This window comes from Peromyscus maniculatus, chromosome X, assembly GCF_049852395.1.
Source record: "Peromyscus maniculatus bairdii isolate BWxNUB_F1_BW_parent chromosome X, HU_Pman_BW_mat_3.1, whole genome shotgun sequence".
Classification (NCBI taxonomy): Eukaryota; Metazoa; Chordata; class Mammalia; order Rodentia; family Cricetidae; genus Peromyscus; species Peromyscus maniculatus.
In genome coordinates, this window is record NC_134875.1 from 80,392,706 (window position 1) to 80,411,732 (window position 19,027).

At 38.9% G+C, this 19,027-nt stretch overlaps 1 long non-coding RNA gene across 1 annotated transcript in view; it reads left to right on the forward strand.

The window, feature by feature from the left end:
• Positions 1 to 18,776, forward strand: part of LOC107399430 (uncharacterized) — a 36,535-nt gene extending 17,759 nt beyond the window's left edge. Inside the window, exon 5 of the long non-coding RNA XR_001576064.3 lies at positions 16,563 to 18,776. This is a non-coding gene — a long non-coding RNA (uncharacterized LOC107399430). The remainder of the gene's footprint in view (positions 1 to 16,562) is intronic.
• The last annotated feature ends 251 nt before the right edge of the window (positions 18,777 to 19,027 follow it).

The following is a 19,027-nucleotide window of genomic DNA, read 5'->3' on the forward strand; positions in this document are numbered from 1 at the left end:
TAACACTTCAGTAGCGTTTTCAATGGCTTCCAAACTTAGGCTCAGATGAGAATTTGGGTGGACTGGTGATATGTGGCAGGAGACCGGACTAGACTACTGTTTTGACATGCCAAATATTTGCCCCCAAATACTGATGTGTCACATGGAGCTTCTAGTTATTATTCTTGCTGGTTATACTATAAAACAGAGAAAACCTTTTAAAACAACAGTTACTTTTGGGGGTCATTGTTTCCCAAAAAGATATTTTGACACTAAAGAAAGCAGAGATGATATAGTATCAGGTTTAGAAACTTTAACTTTATAAAATAATCTTGCACAGTCTTGCCTTTCGCATTTTCTTTTGGAGCAGTGGAATGTTCAATATGAAGAGCTGGGAGCTGGTGCCAGTCTTTTCTCTGTGGCTAACAGCACCATTTGGCTGTGCTATTTTCCCATTCAGGGCCTCCCTTTTCGCATCTCAATAGGAATGATTAGACTGAATGACATCCAAAGGGTTATCCAATTGCAATATTCAGGCTACCCTGATTCTAGAGCTTCTCTCTAGTCCTCCTATCCTTGAATTCCTGCTAGAAACAAAACCTCACTTCTAATTACCAAACCTGAACCAGGTGGCAGGCAGTTCACATTCCTGGCGTGCATAAAGCAAAGAGCGTTTGCCAGCAGCCATGATGCAAGGCACCAGGCTTTTTGATGTCCTTCACAATTTTGGAGGCGTTGCTTCTGTGAATCGACCTTGCTGTTTCTTGAGCTTTCCCTGTGAATGCTGCTTTAGACTGTTTTGCTTCATGTTCCCCCTGCCCCCAAGTTGTACAGATGCCTCTTGGGCCTGTCTCCTCTGTGTGTGTGTTTGGGCTTGGTTGCTATAGAGAGATTTTTACCTCTCGTCTCTTTCCTCTCTCTTTTGTTCCCCCTCCCCATATGTACTTTCCATGAATTCCTCCCTATTTCTTTTTCCCCTTTAGACAGAAAGCATGACCTCAACTGTTGGCATAGTCCATAAATGGCATTATCTAAATTCTTGGCCAAATCCCAATTGAGGAATGTTGGGCTGCAGTTGGTTCTAGGTAGCTGGAGGAAATATAAAATTAATTAGCAACATAATTTCAGGCTTTACCTGCCTCGTAAAAGTGCACTAGTGTTTGTACTAGAAAGCACTTTCTGGCCCCAGTCCTTCTCTGCTGTTTTAAGACGACTTGGAGTTTAAATGAGACATTTGGAGCTAAGTGGTCATTTGACTGGCAACCCCAACTTCACTAGTCCTGGGCAAGAAACACAAGAGAAAAGTCAGGCTTGCAAGGCTACTGCTGTCTTGGAGTTTCAGGCTATCTCAGGCTGTAGCTGTCTTCATTCATCTGCACAAATGAAGTTCTGCTCCCTTGCCTCCTCCCTGCCTCCAGCATCTCTCTTCAGACTGTTTTCTTGGCACCTTATTGTGTGACATCTGAAGAACGGGCCACTGAGAGAAAACAATAACAACAACAACAAAAAATCCCAAACTACTGTAACACTCAAGAGGCAGCCCAAATTTCTTTTTTATTATCAAATTTATTTTAAAATAAGCCAAAGTGATACAATCCCAAAATTCAATTTGGATTCTGTTCCTGTACTAGTTCACTGTTATGGGTGATGCACTGTTTTGTCTTTGGGAAGCCCTAGCTGAGGAAACTTCCCTGTAAGCCACAGTCTGCCCAGCCCCCCACAGCCTGCCCAGCCCCCTGTCTGCCTTCCAATCCCAGTCCTCTTTGTTGCCCTACAGCTGGGCCTTCAGAGCCCAGGGTAGTGGAAGCATGGCACAGCGCACTTCTGGATTCTTCCAGCTGTACTCTCACTGGGGAAAATCAACTTTGAAGTAAAGCTAGGGGCCTGCCAGGAAACTGAAAAGGGGTTATTAAAAATGGCCTTTTTCAAACCACCAGTGATGTTTTGCTAGCAGAGGGTAACAGGTTACTTGGAATCTGAACTGCTTTGGGTTTTGGATTAAATTGCAAAGTTGGCTGAGATTTCAGACCCCCAGGGTCTTGAGGGCTGAAGACACAATTGAAAGCATATTAGATGCTGGCTGCATCTATACAATACCAACCAACGAGTTAAAAGGGGAGAATTTACCAAAATCTGTTTATTTAGTGTCATGAACACAAAAACATAAGTTTGAGTTTAGCCTTGTTCTTTTTTTATTTAGTTTTATTTTAATAAATCCAGACTAGAATATTTTGAAGATGGAAATAGCCTGTATTTCTACTAAGCATTATACTGCCTAAAATTCCACTATGTTCTCCCTCACAGCCTTCCCCCAACAACTTTAGGTAGGGACCATTCTATCTTAAGAATGGAAAAAGAGGGCTGCATGGGGTTCTTTCCAAAGCTGCGGTTCTAGTCTTCCAGCTGTTCCCTACCACACTCCTGTGCACCTGCAACTGTAGGATTAGCCCTTTTACCTTTTGTTTATTGAGGTCTAGAGAAGTCTTTGGTTTCTAAGAGTCCCCATTCCAATATCTGTGCTTTATCTAGGCCTTCGCCATCTCCTCTAGCTCATAGTTGAAAACCCTAGTAGTACTGAGCCATGTTCTCCAAGGTACTTCTCACTCACCTTGGAAGGTTTGCTTGGTAAAATTCTTAGGGAAAAATCTGCTGTGAACTTTATTAGTGTATAAACTGGTGTCTGGCCAGGAAACCTAGTTTTAAGTTATTCTTGCTTTGAACATGGCCACCTGGACTTTATAATAGACTCGGTGTTGCATGTCCTACTCATTCTTCTCAGGACTTCGAGACCCCTAAGAGACACAGCCAGAGGGATCTGTGGCCAAGAGTTTGTCAAAGTTGGTGGGGGTTGGGAGTTAGGTAGATGGTAACTTCAGGAGTGTCATCCCACTTATGTGTTTTCACAACTCAGGACTCCAGAAGTGACTTGAAATGCTTGACTGGTGGAGGTCACTAGTAGTGACCTCGAGTTTCTACAATGGGAGAACGAAAGTGAAAGTCCGCGTGTGGCTGAGCCACACTGCTAGCTAGTGGAGACCAGGGATGAGAGCTTTGGTCTGTGGAAAAAGTAGTTTAAGTCTGTCGTTAGGAAGTAAGCTGTAGCACTGAGTGCCAATCTGTGGCCAGTTCAACTCCCAAGTAACTGTGTGTTCTTCTTCCCAGCTAGGAGCAAAGGTAACAAAAAGCAGTAAGTATACAGAAGATGTCAACTCAGGCCTTAGAGTTTTGGGGGTTGTTCTATTCCAGTTAAATCATTTTAGGCTTGGCTCTGTCTCTCCTAGTTGTCCCTTCCCATGGGGTATCTGAGATGGGGGCTTGTCCTTCATTTTCTGAAAACATTTGATGGAGGGAAGGTGAGGGAAATTTTCTGCTGCCATGGAAGGCCAGTGCTGGCCCAAGGCCAACTTTCCTGAGTTTCTCCCAGGCGGATTCCACAATAGATGGGGGTAGGAGGAGGCACAATTGGCCCAGACTGTTTTTATTTGGTCTGCAGTGTGGGAGATCAGACGTTCTGAAGAGAATTGAAAACACTTCTTTCGTTGGATTCCTGGGGCTGTGTAGGGGGAGCTTGGGCCCCACTTGGCACAGAGTTGATTACAACATTAAAAAAAAAAAAAGCTCCAATATTGTTGCCCAAGGCTGAATGGAAAGTTTTCCTTGCAGTCAGAGCTGACTCCTCAACCCCACACCTTCTTAAGCCTTTGATTAGCAGACACCTGCCACCAAGGAGCCCAGAAAACAATAAAGCTATGAGGGGCTGCTTACAAGGCTGCCTAGGGTGGATCAGCATCAACGGAGGCTGGATAGGAGAACAGTGGTCTGCCACCTCTGCTAGATCCCTAAAGACCCCAAACTCAGAACTTGTATGTCAAATTAAAACAACAACAACTGAAAAACAACTCTCTTTGAATCTGCTGAGTTTCTCTATTTCTGACTCATTTATATGTGCTGAACTTATCAACAATATGTTTTTGTTAAGTGGCACTGTGTCCAAGCACTAACCTCAGCTGAGTGCTTCATCTGAGGCAAGAATGCCAACCATCTCACATGTTTATCATAACTTCTTATTCAAAATGCTTTCAAGAGAAGGGACCAGAGACAGAAGGATTGCTATATTACTGATGACTTCAGGGGAGTTTGTGGTTGACAAGACAGTGTTGGAAGAAACTTATGATTAATGCAAAGAAAAAAATAACAATGACTCACAAACAGAGGAACTCTGCACTTACTAGATCCCTCAAACTAACTTGCAAACAAACGACCTCTGGAGCTAAGCCACTTTTCATCAGTGTAAAAAATTTTGTGGAAATATTAATGATTATTTATTTATAACCCCATGTACTTTCAAAACATATTTTGGATTGCTGAGCATAAGGATTTTGATCCAATGGGAGGGCATTGTAAAATGGCTCCTTCTGCAACTGGCCCTGATGAGCTATTTACCCAGAGCAAAGCACATTGGCCCAGTTGTCTTGGTGATAGACAGCTTGGCAACAAGAGCTGTCTGCACAGCTCTGAGGTGGGGTTGAACTGTCTGTAATGTCTCCATTCAAGTTTGGCTAATTGAAATCAGGAAGAAAAATTAACGTAAGAAAGAAGGCGAAAAAAATTACACCTCCAGTCGGGTTTTTGCATGCCTGTCAATGTGCTAGGTTTAAAAAAAAATGGTTTAGGGAATTCCTGTTCTGTTATTTTTACTGTGTTATTGTTACACACGAGATGGCACATTAGCTTCCAAGACAGGGCTAGCAGTTGTGGCAACATGCCAGTTTCCCAAGGACCCCAAGTCAAGTTGAGTTAAGCCACTATCCACACTCCATTAGCATAACATCTGAGGCAAAGAGCAAGAGTGAGTATGGAACCTGTTTCTGGAAGGTGATGCTGCTAATAACCAGCTAAGAATGCAGTATGCTTAGACAAGAAAGGAAACAATGTGCTCAGTGCCAAAAGAAACCAAGACAGGAGCCCTTAACTTCAAGCCTATGAACCTCCAGAAATTACAAAATGTGTGTATATTCATATTCATTTTTTCCTTGAGTCCTTGGCTTTAATCAGATTCTCTAAGGATATGGACCACTTCTACAGCATTCATGTTCACAGGCTTTGCCTCCATTTAGTTTTTCTGGTATGCAGTAATTGGGAGACAGGGGACTGGTTAGAACCTTTAGAACCACTATCTAGACATGCATAGTTCAGGAAATAGATTGCTCATTGTATTATCTTTCCGATAAAATGAAAACATAAACATGTCATTTTTCTTACCTATTGTAGTATGTAACACAGAATAAAGTTTAGACAAATATAAACATGTATACAGGTTTAAAATTTCTACTTTTGTACCTTTATTCAGTTCTTCCTTTATTACTATCTCTCACTTCCATGGGGTATCAAAATGTTTCCTCATGGTTCCATTTCATTAAGCTGGTACATCTTTAGGCAGCTGTTGGTTATAATGGTACCTCATTTGATGACACAGTTTTTCTTACTCTGGTAAGGCTCTCACTTACCACCAGCTTCTTTTATTCTAGACCCTCATCTTTTCCAGTTCAGTCCTGGAGGCTGGGATTATGACTCAGTGACAGAGTTGTTGTCTACAATGGGCAAGGCTTTGGACTCCATGACCAGCACTAAAAAAAATCTAAATCAGGACATTTTTGATCTGTTATAATGAAAAAAAAAGCCAACAGGGAACTATACTTGTTATGAAACTAATGCTATCTGGTGTAACATCCCTACCTAATTGCAGTGCCAGTTAGGGTAGAGGTTTGCTTTTTCCTGTGTTACTTTCTTTGATTATTTTATTGTTTGGAGTGTGTGTGTGTGTGTGTGTGTGTGTGTGTGTGTGTGTGAGAGAGAGAGAGAGAGAGAGAGAGAGAGAGAGAGAGAGAGAGAGAGAGAGAGAGAGGATAGAAGTCAGGAGGTGACTTCTTCAACCCCCTATATTTTTTGGTGTGTGATGTATATGTATGATTGCATGTCTGTGAATGTGGTTGTGCATGTGCCACACCACATGTATGGGGGTCAGAGTACACCCTTGTATGTCATTCCTTGCTTTCTGCTTTAAGACAAGGGCTCTGTTGTTTCCTGCTGTGTATTCCAGTTTGTTGGCCTGTGAGCAGCCAAGGCTTCCCATTTCTCCACCTCTTTCTCCTGGTGGCAGTGCTGTGGTCACAGGTGCTCACACATGTCCAACTTTTATGTAGGTTCTGGGGATTTGAACTCAGGTCTTCACACTTGTGTGTCAAGCACATTATCCACTGTGCTCTCTCTCCAGCCCTCCACCTTACTTTTTGAGATAATGTCTCTCACTGAACCTGGAGCTCACCAATTCAGCTAGGAGTTCCAGAGATCTGCCGATCTGCCTATCTCTACCTCCTCAGAACTGGGATAACATCTATATGCCATGCCCAGCTTTTTATATTGATGTTAGATATATGAACTCAGGTCCTCATGCTTGCATGCATATATATATCACTTAGGTTAACTTATTTCCCATCTCCCTCCTTCCACTTCTCTCTATACCTCTCTGCTGCAGATCAAACCCAGGGCTTTGCAAATTCAAGCACTGTACCACTGAGGAACATGCATCTACAAGTTGACTTCTAGGTTGTGTCAATCATACTTTTGAAGTCCCCAGCTAAAGGAATGTTATATTACGCATGAAATTGCAGTTAGAAATCCAATTGAAAATTTCCTGTGTACTTCAAGTCTAAGAACAAGAGAATACAGTGTTGGTCAAACATCATTTCTCTTTAGTGTCACTGAATTTTAGGGGAGAAAATCAGAGTATTTGAAGTATATAGATTCAGATACATGTAAACTCTCAGGGAATGAGAGTATAATTTACTGAGTAGAATTGTTGGACTTTAGAGATGAGTAAAGGAGGCCAGGCCACCATTCTTTATAAATGGAAAGTATAACTATGCCAACTCTACTCTGCACCCTGCTCTTCACCTTCTGGTAAAGGCTAGCACTGGGGCAAGACTCAGCAAAGAGGTGAGGACATCTGTTTTACACATTACTTGGTAATTTATAAAACTGAAGAAAACATGATGGTTTATTTATCTTAAGTCACATCAAAATGGTTGGGGAAAAGTAGCCAGGTCAGAAAGTTCCTGGCACAAAATGGGTGTATAAAATTGGAACTGATGTGTAAGTGCTGCCTTTTCCAGGGGGCTTTCTAAAATGCCTCCAGCCAAAATTAACTGCTGTTCATCTACTCTCACAGTCCACCTGTGCATTCCATTCTAGCACTTACTTTATATATGGATTGTTATGTTGTAGATTCATTGAGAACATGAGACATGTCTTCATCATGTTTGCTGATGATTAAATGCCTTGTAGGAATTAATTCATTTATTTTCAAAATATATTGTACACCAGACATTCTGGTGTTGGAGGACTCCTGGTGAAAATACAGTTTCTCCTTTCAATGAGCTTAGTAAACATTTCATTATGCATTTTCCTGATTCCTATTATTTTGGTTTAGAATAGTCAAATAATGTGCAGGAAAATGTCCATATTCTTTTGTTATCTTGAAGAACATAACATTTTCCTCTTTTAATCATTCCAAAAGAACTCATAATTATAGAGGTTTCTTCACAATTACTAAAGAACATTTTAGTGGTCATGTAGGATGAGAAATTAAGGCCTTAAGTAAGACATTTCATCATAGAAATCTTAATTGCAAATTGTAATACATTGGAGATGGGGTGAGGTCAGAAGCAGAAACGAATGCATCCTTGAGAATTTACAATATTTCAGTATATTTAACATGTGGCCCTGTGGTCTTCATGAGGTACGATGAAGGGGCAATGGAGGTGTAAGAATATTTGCTTTAATCGCTTCTCGGCCTTTTGACTAATATCAAGTGAAGAATATTTCCTTTAATATGGGTTTCCAACTTCACAATATCTTCTGTAATTAATTCAAAGAGAATCAGAGACCCCCTTGATATGACATGTGTATATACTCATGAGGTATATTTATTGTCTTTGGAATGAAAGTCTACAGGTTAATGATTATGCACATTCTGAATTTAATATTTTAGTGTAGTTTTGCATATCTGCTATATACAGTATAACTGCATACAGTGTATTTGTATATCTACTTTACCCTGTAGAAATTTTGGTTCAATATCCCTATGTGGTAGCTTTCTTATTAAATTATCTTTGACATTCTGATGATGTTAAGATTCACTTATAGAATGGTTTGTTAAAGATAAAAATTGAAAAATCATTCTTGTAGTGGAATTAAAAAACTGGAGTATTTCAAAATGTGATAGCCACAAGTAAAAACAACCCCACAGGCAATTAAGAACTCATGATTTTTGTTAATGAGTAGCCATTGTTGGCAACTTTATTTTTTTACAATTTGTACTTTAAGGTCTTTATGAGTTTTCTTTAATTTAACACACCTAATATATGCAAGGAAGCCAGGTGTGGTGGCACATTCCTGAAACCTCAACACTTGTGAGACCCAGGCAAGAGGACTGGGCCACATCTCAAAAGCACCCACACGTGTATGCATATATGTTTAGATATACAAGGAAAGTAATTTATTTATTACTTCATTTGTCCAAATTGTTCAAGAACTCTGTGCCTTCCTGTCCTAAGCATTTTTATTTATTCATCAAATGGAATGAGTACAATCTGTTAAATCTTCCCTGACTGAATGGATTGATTCATTGATAAAACTAAGACAACATTATACTGAATTAATTAGTTTTGAGGCAGAATCAAGCCATTAGTAAACTGAATTATGTATTTGAATGAAGTCATCAATTGAACTGATAACAGAATGGCTTTTTTAGACCAAAGTGACCTAGAATTTGTACTTGGACACGGAAAAGTGGATTTGAATATTTTTATGAGTGGATCAGCTCTTTGCTAGAGACAACTAACTTATTAAAATAGTTTATTTAATAGTCCATTTTGACTGTAAGCCCTTGAAGAATTGGACATTTTAAATCTACCTTGAGTATAGGAGTTTAAAAGGAATAATTCTGAATTAAAAGTCGGATTGAGAAGTTTGGTGTTTAAAAGACACTCCAGGGGGCTGGAGAGATGGCTCAGTGGTCAAGAGCATTAGCAGCTCTTCCAGAGGCCCTGAGTTCAATTCCCAGCAACCATGTGGTGGCTCACAGCTGTCTACAATGAGATCTGGTGCCCTCTTCTGGAGTGCAGGCATACATGCAGACAGAGCATCTTATACATAAATTAATTTAAAAAAAAGAATGCAAAAAAAAAAAGACACTCCAAAACCCCTACTAGTCCTCATTCTACCTACAGGCCCATTAGTCTGGTGAATTAGAGGCTCACACTTCACTTTTCTTTCGGGAGAGTGCAGTTTTCCAAAAGCAACAGCAACTCTCTGTTGGGCACTGGTTCATTCCTGGAACCAGATGAAAAAGTTAAAATTAGTTATTGGGAATTGTGTGTGATCTACAGAAGCAACCAAAATAGCTCATTTCAAAAGTAACATCAGAAATAAATGTGGGGGGGAGGGTAGAGAAAAACACACATACTAAAAATACACTTAGAACTCACTGCAAGTGTCATAAATTCAGCTTTAATGAACTGCTGGAAACTAAAACAATACTACTCTATCTGTTGTCAGCTGAGTGGCTCTCACAGAGATGAGGCCATCTGAGCTCAGCCAACCATATGACCTTTCATCTTCTGATCAGTTTTTTGACACAAAGCTATTTGACACAGTCCTGTCCTCTCCGTTTTGAGGTCTGTCCTTCCAGCAGTTAAAATAATTCTCAAATTTCTTTCATTCTTTAAAGTCACCCTTAGCTCTTACCCTACATTAAAGCTTCACCTTTCACATCCCTTTTTGTTGAGACCAGACAAAAATTTTCCATCTCTGTGAGTCTGTGGCTTTAAGATCCACTAAGACCACTGATTCCCTGTACACCAAGAATTCATGTGTATAAGTAAGCATATTTACTATCTATTGTGCACTAGGGCAATGGTTTAAAAACTTCATATGAATTTTCTCATTTAATCGTCAACAGAACTTGAAAAAGTATAATTATAAACTCCACTTTACAGATGAAGAAAGTGATAAAAATAGTCCCTGATCAGATGACTGATCCAGGATTCAAATCTAAGCAGTCTGCCTCCATACTCAGTCAGCTCATATTAATTACCATTGGAACTCTGAGTATGTATTTATAAAATTACTTTCCCTGCTCAACAAAATATTTGTACATGAGAATATTTATTTGTGTCAACTTAGTCCAGGATATATAATATCTCAGGAGTTATGTAATGCAGAAAATACAGGTGATATATTTCTAAGTGAGGATACACACACACAGATAAATTATGGTGCAAGATAGATAGGATTGGAAGCTGAATTTAATTGACTCATATAGAAATATATGTAATTATTTGACAATTTTTACAAGATCTGTGAGGCAAAATTAAATGAAAGAGAATCTGAGGATAATTGAATATGTAGTAATATTATTCCAATGTCACTAGAAGATACTACTACATCTAAGTAGGAACTGAGATACACTGATCTAGGCACTGGTAACATACAGACGATTGGGATGTGATCTTCACCATCAAGTGACTTGCAGTGCATGCTCACAGTAGTACCGTCCCTACTATGGTGAGAAATGAAGCAGGCAGAGAGCACATTATAGATTGTCTTGGGTATTCATAAAAAGTTCATGTTTTTATCCCCAAGGCAATGCAGAACCATTTTCCTAATGTAGTAATCTTACTAAATCTGCAGGAAATTTTTACTCTAAGTAGAGCGAGCAGATTGGGGAAAAATGAGATAATATGCTTCCAACTTTGACCCTTTCCTGATTTTTATTATATAATCTATAACACTATGTGTCTACTATCTTTGCCCTATGTAATAAATAAAAGAATTACCTTCAAAGACCTCACAGCTCAGCTGGGGAAACATTCATTACAAACACATAGATACCAATGCAGCCACCAGTATGGTTTTCTTGTCCTATATGCAGTTATAAAGAAGCTAATGTGTCAAGTTGACCTGTTGGAATGTAACCATTCCTTGAGAACATACAAGTGTGTCTTATTTGCCTGTATTCCTAGAAGAAGAAGTGCAAATTCAGTACGCTCAATAAGAAGGTTTTGTTGTTGTTATTCAGTATCTAGTATTTCTATTGACTATGAGCTCCATAGTGGCAGCTCAGGACTTAGGACTTAAATCTGTTCCCATTTCCTCCTTATTTCAGATAACCTTTTGACCCCTTGGTAAATTAACTGGGTAAAATTGTGTTAAAATATTTTTATGGCTCATTCTTTTGTTCTTCTTTTTTGTTGTTTTTTTCTTTTCTTTTCTTTCTTCCTTCCTTTCTTTCTTTCTTTCTTTCTTTCTTTCTTTCTTTCTTTCTTTCTTTCTTTCTTTCTTTCTTTCTTTTTTTTGAGACAGAGTTTATCTGTATAGCTTTGGTGTCTGTTCTGGATCTCGCTCTGCAGACCAGGCTAGCCTCAAACTCACAGAGATCTGCCTGCCTCTGACTCCTGAGTGTTGGGATTAAAGGCATGCACAACCGCTACCTGGCCATTCTTTTCTCCTTAACATAATATACAGAGTGGTTGGAAATAGTCAGTCACACGTTGAGTAAGACCCTATTTCAGATGTCCAGATCTGTGACCTTATTCCTCTGGCTTTGAAAGCCTTGCTAGATAGGTTCATGCCACATAAATTCAGAAAGCTTAGGAGTCTTAAAGGCTTGTAAGAGTCAAGCTCATCTATTTTCTAATATCAAGTTGATATTCAGTAGAGGGATTTCAGCTGGACACAGAGACAACTGAAATCGCCATCTTAGACTTAGTAATAGCCCTTTGGGAAGGCTTTGGAGGACTCCTCAAAGAAATCTGCTCAAAGTCTGCCCTGGAAGCCTTTCAGTCACACTCAGTACTGGAAAAGGCTGCTGGTTATGGACAACTGCTTTCATTTTGCCCTGGTTCAAAGGCGTTCACCACAGGCCTGCAACTTGTGACTCCAACTTGCCTTTAATTTATAGCCAAGTGGAGGTTGTTAACCCCAAGTAGTTTTTCAAACTTTTAGATGCAAAGGCTGTATCATATCCCAAGTTTCCATGCAAGAGGATAAAGATAGTTAAAACACAGGGTGTGAACATTTATGGGAACCAATATTTTTAATTGAAAGAATTATTATTTTAGAGCCCTTTACTATCTGGGGAGCCTCAAGTTGTCAAATTGTAATTGGTCTTTTTTGAGTTGATAGATGCTCTGGTAGGGGAGAAGTAGTTCCCAACTCTCCTCCATAATTATAAAAGAGAGCTTAGTAGGTCTATCTGAGAAGGAGGGGTGAGAGATGGAGGCTGATAGAGGAAGGGCTGAAGAGAGAAAGAGAGCTTTCCTGTAACTCAATAGGAAGTAAAGGAAGTGAAACCAAAACAGAATTCTGAAGAAGTCTAACGGCAATGTTGGACTTAGATTATGCTAAGCAAATAACAAAATCTTGTTGTCATTTTACAAACTATTCCTAAATCCCATCTTGCTGTCTGAGCAAAAATTTGCTCCTACTAGTCATTCCAGTTCCAGGTGACTGACCCTAAACTCAGAGGGTGGGAGAGAAGGGAGATGAAGCAAGATGTTGCTTTTGACATCAGTTCAGGCCTGATTCAAGCTGTCTTCATCTCTGCCCAACTATCTCAAGTCTAAGATCCATTTCATTGCACTTTGTTTGATCCCTGTAGCTCTGAGATGGCAGGATGTCCTGAAGCTGGCATGGGAGGAGACTCTCAGAGTCTGTACTCAAGGTACTTTTACAACCACAGCACAGTATCTGCCCTGGGTTGTAAACAGTCAACATTTTCTAAGTACCCAATTGAATCTACTAAGAATAGTAAGCAAAAACAATGCTGTAAGACTTGAATGATTTCCCAACTCAGAGAAATCCTTGATATTTTTTTATTTGATTTGAAAGTACATGGCTCAATTTTCTTCATGGTGTTTCAAATTTACTATAGTGATATTCACAGCTGTTTCATACATTTTAGAGTGCTCACCAGACAACCATTTTACAGTGGAGAATATATGATAACTTGAGTTTTGTCTAGAGGATTCTGCAGGATCAATATTCCTGGGTATAGGGAGCAGTAACTTATTTCAAAATAGGAAGCTTGTAAGAGCTAGCATTTTGGCTCAGAAAACCCCAGAACATTGGGAAGCTGAGATGAAATTTCAAAGGAAGGATATGTGGTGGGGAATTTTGCTGGGAAGCAAAAACCCTGTTGTTTCATGTGTATATAAGTATATGCTTGTTTACATATCTATTTTATAAGACAGTAAAGCATGTTAAGACATTTTGATTAGATCATAAGACTCTTTAATAGTTGAGTATCAAGTCTATCTACCTTCTTAACCCCATGTTTAAATTACAACTGTAACATCCTTTCCTGATAGTGATCTACCTCTAGGGACAAAATTAAAGGTCATTCTATTTTTGAACTTTTTTTTTGAGAAATATGATGTTGTTTAAATAATGTCTTTTAACATTAGATAGAGATGAATTGTTGTCCAGGGTCCACACTTCACTGGATGATATTACGAAAGCTGCCTTCTCTCTTTGGACTTCAGTTAGCAAATTCCCTCACACATATACCTTTATCAGAGCTCATAGAATGACTCAGGATCTTATAAGAAATCTTTTTTTAAAAAAATCATGTTATTTTATACTTGAAAAGAAGGTATCCTGTATGCTTCTTGTGTTTGCACCTACTTAGATTAAAAATATAAAGCAAGTTGGCAGAATATGCTCTCTACAGACTATGTTCTCCTCTTAATGAAGAACAATCAAGATCATTCTATGTTCAGTTTTCATAGTCAATGTGCTATAGGCTGAGTAATGAATATTTTGAATTTCATAGTACATATAATGCTCCAAGTAAAATCCTGGGTTAAAAATAAAGACCTAGTACTGAGTACTGGCAGAGAAGCACTGCTTAACTGTTAAGTACTATTCAAAAAAAACTTTGTCTTTGTTATTTAGTTAGTATCTCCCAAGCTGGGTGCACTCGCTCTATAACCATACCTAATCAGTTCTATAGTTTTTGTCAATGTCTTCTAAGATCTCAAGCCACAAAGATGTCCCAGTGATGGCTGTTTTTAACAGTAGAAAGAGTGTTTTCTTATTCTGTTTCTGCAGTTTTTCTCATGCTGTGCCCAAAACTTGGAATGCCATTTCATTTTCCTCCAATTCAACGTAAATCCTATCCATTCTTCAGGGTAATATTCAGTTTCAGCTTCCATCATGAAGCCTTTCTTGGTCATTCCAAAACATGATGCTCTTTCCAAACACATGGAATCGATCATATGCATAATAACATTTACCCCACTCATTATGAAAATCCTTTTAAAGAAATTCCCCATGTGTGGAATACCTACTATGTGCCAAATTCTATAGGGAACACAAAAATTTGAATGGAGTCTTGAAATGTATACATGGGCAGAGCTAATTATTGGGGCTTAAAACAAAGCCATGGTAATGGATTAGCATGAATGCTTTAACTGGCTTCTACCAATAGGTGCATGTTTATGTTTATGTGAAGCATAGGCAGCTTTGATATATTTATTTATTCTTCTCTCATACGCTAAAAAACAAAGATGTTTTTCATTGCTATTCTCATTTTTCTAATAAATGAACAGCAATATTCTATTTGGTGATTATCTAATAGGCAAAATGAATTACAGCAGTATTGTAAAGAATGAGAAGAATAGTTGGGGAATATTGTTGTAAGATATTTGGAATACTTGTGAAGTGGTGCAGTGTTCATTGAAAATGGAATTTGATCAGTTAGAAATTTATATTATAAAGTCAATGGCAAACAGTAAATGTGAGGCTGTGATGTAGCTAGTGCAGTACCCTGGGTTATATCTCCAGCAGTTAGTAAAAAGGAAAACATATAGCTTACACACTAAGAAGTGAACCAAAATATAAGAAGTGAAACAAAATGGAATCCTATACGGTGTTTAACCAAAGGCAATGTAGTAGAAGGAAAGTGAGACCAAGAACAAGGAAACAACTAGAATGGAGAAATAGTAAGAAGTGTGGTAGACACTAATCCAACTTCATCAGTGGTGATTTCAACATCCATTAGTTTAAGTATTCCCAATTAAAAGTTAGCTGGGGCTGGAGAGATGCTCAGTGCTTAAGAACATATGCTGCTCTTGGAGAGGACCCAAGTTCAGTTCCAAGCACCCATATCAGGTAGCTCACAATGGCCTGTAACCTGAACTCCAGGAGTATTCAACCCCTCTGGACTCCACAGGCACCTGCATTCATGTGCATATATCCACACAAATACATATAATAAAAGTTAATCTTTAAAAATTAGAGGTTTTCATTGTCGTTTAAAAAAACAAGACTCAAAAGTAGACAATGTTGCTATTGTATTTCAAGATTTTCCTTAAGTCTATTAGTTCTTGACAGATCCAGTGGGCAGAAAATCAGCAAAAATATAGTCATACTGAACAGGACTACCAATCAACTCGATTTAGCTGACATCTATATTTCAACAAAAGAGTATATTTCCCTTCATACATCTCATGTATGAAGATGTTATAATGAATATTACTTTGTATAATTAATATATACTAATAGAAAGTTCAGACAAAATATGAAAAATGGTAATGAATGACTGAAATCTGAAATTAAGGAGGAAGCAAAGCTATAAGTCTCATAGATAATAAGGAAATGTTATAATCACAAATTTGATAGCCTAGATGAAATATACCATTCCCCAAAAGACAATCTACCAAAACCTTTAATATCTAGCCTAACTAAAAATTTAATTCAAAAAAGATCATCTATCAAAACTCAAAGGGAATTGATTATTTGAAAGGCCCTTATCTACTAAGAAAATTAGTTTGATAATAATCTCCTTAAAAGTATCAGACCAAGGTGTATTCATGGATTAATTTGACCAAAATTCCCTGAAGAAGAACCTATACCAATCTCTACAGCCTTCCTAAGAAAGAAAACAGAATCAGAGGGGTACACCCTTATTCATTTAGTAAGACAACAGAGTGTAACAGAAAGAATGCAAGGTCATAGCCTAACAGTGCTGAGTTCTAGTCTTGACCTCAGCTACTTACCAGTATGTGCAAATCACAGAACCTTTTTCAGCTTTACACCTTATTAGTAAAGTTCAGCAAAGAAGCTAGACATGGATGCACAAACTTGTAATCCAAGTACTCAGAAGGAGGAGGGAGGAGGGTCGGGATTGCAAGGCCAACCTGGAATACATGATACCCTGTCTTCAAAAAAAAGTACATTTGACAATACTTTTAGGGATTGGATTGTGTCCTCCTCCAAATTCAGTTTGGTGCCCTAGCTCTAATGTGACTATATTTGGAAATAGGGGTTTTAGGGAGGTAATTAAGGTTAAATGGGATCATATTAATGGGACTATAATTTAGTAGAACTGCTATCTTTATAAGAAGAGAAGAGACATCAGATCTCTCTCTCTCCCTCTTTCCCTCCCCCTCCTCCCCCTGTGGTCCCTACCTCCCCTTTCCCTCTTTCTCCTCCCCTCTTCTTTCTCTGCACAAATACAGAGGAAAGGCCATTTGAGGACACAGTGAGAAGATGATGATTATCTACAAGCCAGGAAAAGAAGCCTCACCAGAAACCAATCCTGACACACTGAGTTTGGGTTTTCAGCCTCTACAACTGTGAGATGATGAATGTGTTGTTTACAGGACACTGTCTGTGATATCTTGTTATGATGGACCAAGGGGTCTTATCTAACTATTCCTTAATATTGGGAACATTACTTAGAAGCAAATGATCTTTGAAAATGGTAAAGTCATCTGTGTTTGCTATTCCTACCCCCCCTGCCCTTTTCACCATCAAGCAATTTAAAACTGTGATAGGTAATTTGCACTGTATTCCTGGGACTCATTTCTCTTTAGCATTTAGCATTTGATTTCCAACACAATGGTTAAGGTCTGACAAATTCTGTTCTGATCATACACAACAGAGAGTTACACAGAGAAAGGCTACAGTCCCAAATTTCAGCCCAAAGAGTATTCTGAGCTTGGGTAGTGCTGATGGAGCATTCTGACCATTGGTTTAAAGACTATTTTTACTATTCTATAGATTGCAGTTTAGAACTGAGTTACAGAATAGAGTATATCTCCTTATTCTCTCCATTTGGTCTTTCTTCCCTCACTAATTCCAAAATATGCAAGCTATATGCTTTCTAGTTTTTTTCCCTTCACAGCCATTATCTAGGCACCAAAAACAGAGATGGAAAGAGACAGGTTTAATCCAAAGCACCAGTTTCCATTACCTTAAGCTGCCTCAATGATTTTCCTGATGGGGTGAAATTTCTTGCACTTGGTCTTAGGCCCAAGGTATATGCAATGCTTCAATGAAATTGCTTGCGACACATTGAAGTGAGTGCCTGGGAACTATGAGTTTGTCATATAGTAAAAGAGAAAAAGACTCAGAACTTCTTGTACCGGCACTGGACTAAAGAGGGGATAGCTTTCAAAGGTTTCACTTGCTATGGAGATCTACTCTGATATTGAAAGTGTTCTGTTCTGTGAAAGACACAAAGACACATACATACTCATAGCCTGTGTCAGAAAGTGCATATTCCACAAGCTTCATGTGAAACCCTCCACGTTTTGGTGCCGACCTCCCTTTCCTGTCTAATCTCCTGTTACACCCCCTACTTAAGTTGAGTTCCTTATTTGTTTCTTTGCTGTTCAGTTGTTGACCACATAGTAGGCCTTGGGGCTAGAAAGATAATGCTTATCTACAGGCCCTTGTTCCACACACCCAGGAGCTCATAGGCTCAGAGGGGAACCTTTATAGTATCTCGTATGGTTAATGGCATTATAGAAGCTTGCTTCACATAGAGAAGTCACACATGATGGAATTCCATTTATAACAGCCTCATAGACCATGGAGCAGGCTTCTGCCACATACAGTACTAAGTCTTATGTTGGAGCTCTCTTGTGTGGGGTTTGAGCAATTCATTTCTTGGAACATACACAGATATAATATGACTTTTCTGCTTCACCATAGGGAAGAGTTTAGCAAACTCAAGGAGTGAGATATAATCAGCAGTGAATTTTTCTCTCAGCAGTAACTCTTTGTCCCTGAGCAAGATGTCTGGTTCTCATAACAACGTTCAGAAAGGTGTGGAAAGTGCTGACGGTCCAGCACACACATATGCAAAGGTCTTACCTTTAACCATATGGGAATAACAGGTTCCCAAGTTCTACCCATTTCTCTTGATGTCCCAGTTGACAGGAAGAAACTTGGTGTAATGGAGATGTGGTTGTTCCAGATGAGGAAAGAAAAAGGCATTGAGGAAATGTGTGCCAAGGACTGCTGCATATCAAGGGGACTTGAGATGACAGCTATTTGGGCTTTGGCACTGTGCCTTGTTGGTAGTGAGCCCTGTTCCTCCAGGGATTTTCAAAGCAAAGTTAGGGATGAGATGTAAAGATTAACCAGAAAGGCTGTTCCCCAAATGGAGGCTTGGTGTTCAGAAAAGAATGTTTGTAAGGTCAAGATAAGACACCCAGATTTTAGTTCTAGATCTGCCCTTGACTTGTGGTCTGACATTAGGCAACCCATTTCTTAGTTTTGTACCTCAATTTATTTGTACCTTAAAAAGTTTGTTTGGAGGCCAGATGTGGTGGTGCATACCTTTAATCTCCAGCATTCAGGAGACAGAGACAACTCTCTGAGTTGAGGCTGGTCTATATAGTAAGTTTCAGGCCGGCCAGGGATAAATAGTGAAACCCTGTCTCAAAAAAAAAAAAAACAAAAAAAAAAAACAAAAAAACGAGTGGTTTTAGGCTGGGGACGTTGCCCAGTTGGTAGAGTAGTTTTCTAGCATGTACAAAGCTCTATGTTCTATCACCAATACCACATAAACAAAGCATGGTGGTACATGTCTGTCTATAATCCTAGCTCTTGGGTGGTAGAGGCAAGAGAATCAGAAGTTTAAGGTCACCATCTGCTACATTTTCAGTTTGGGGACAGCCTGAGATATATGAGA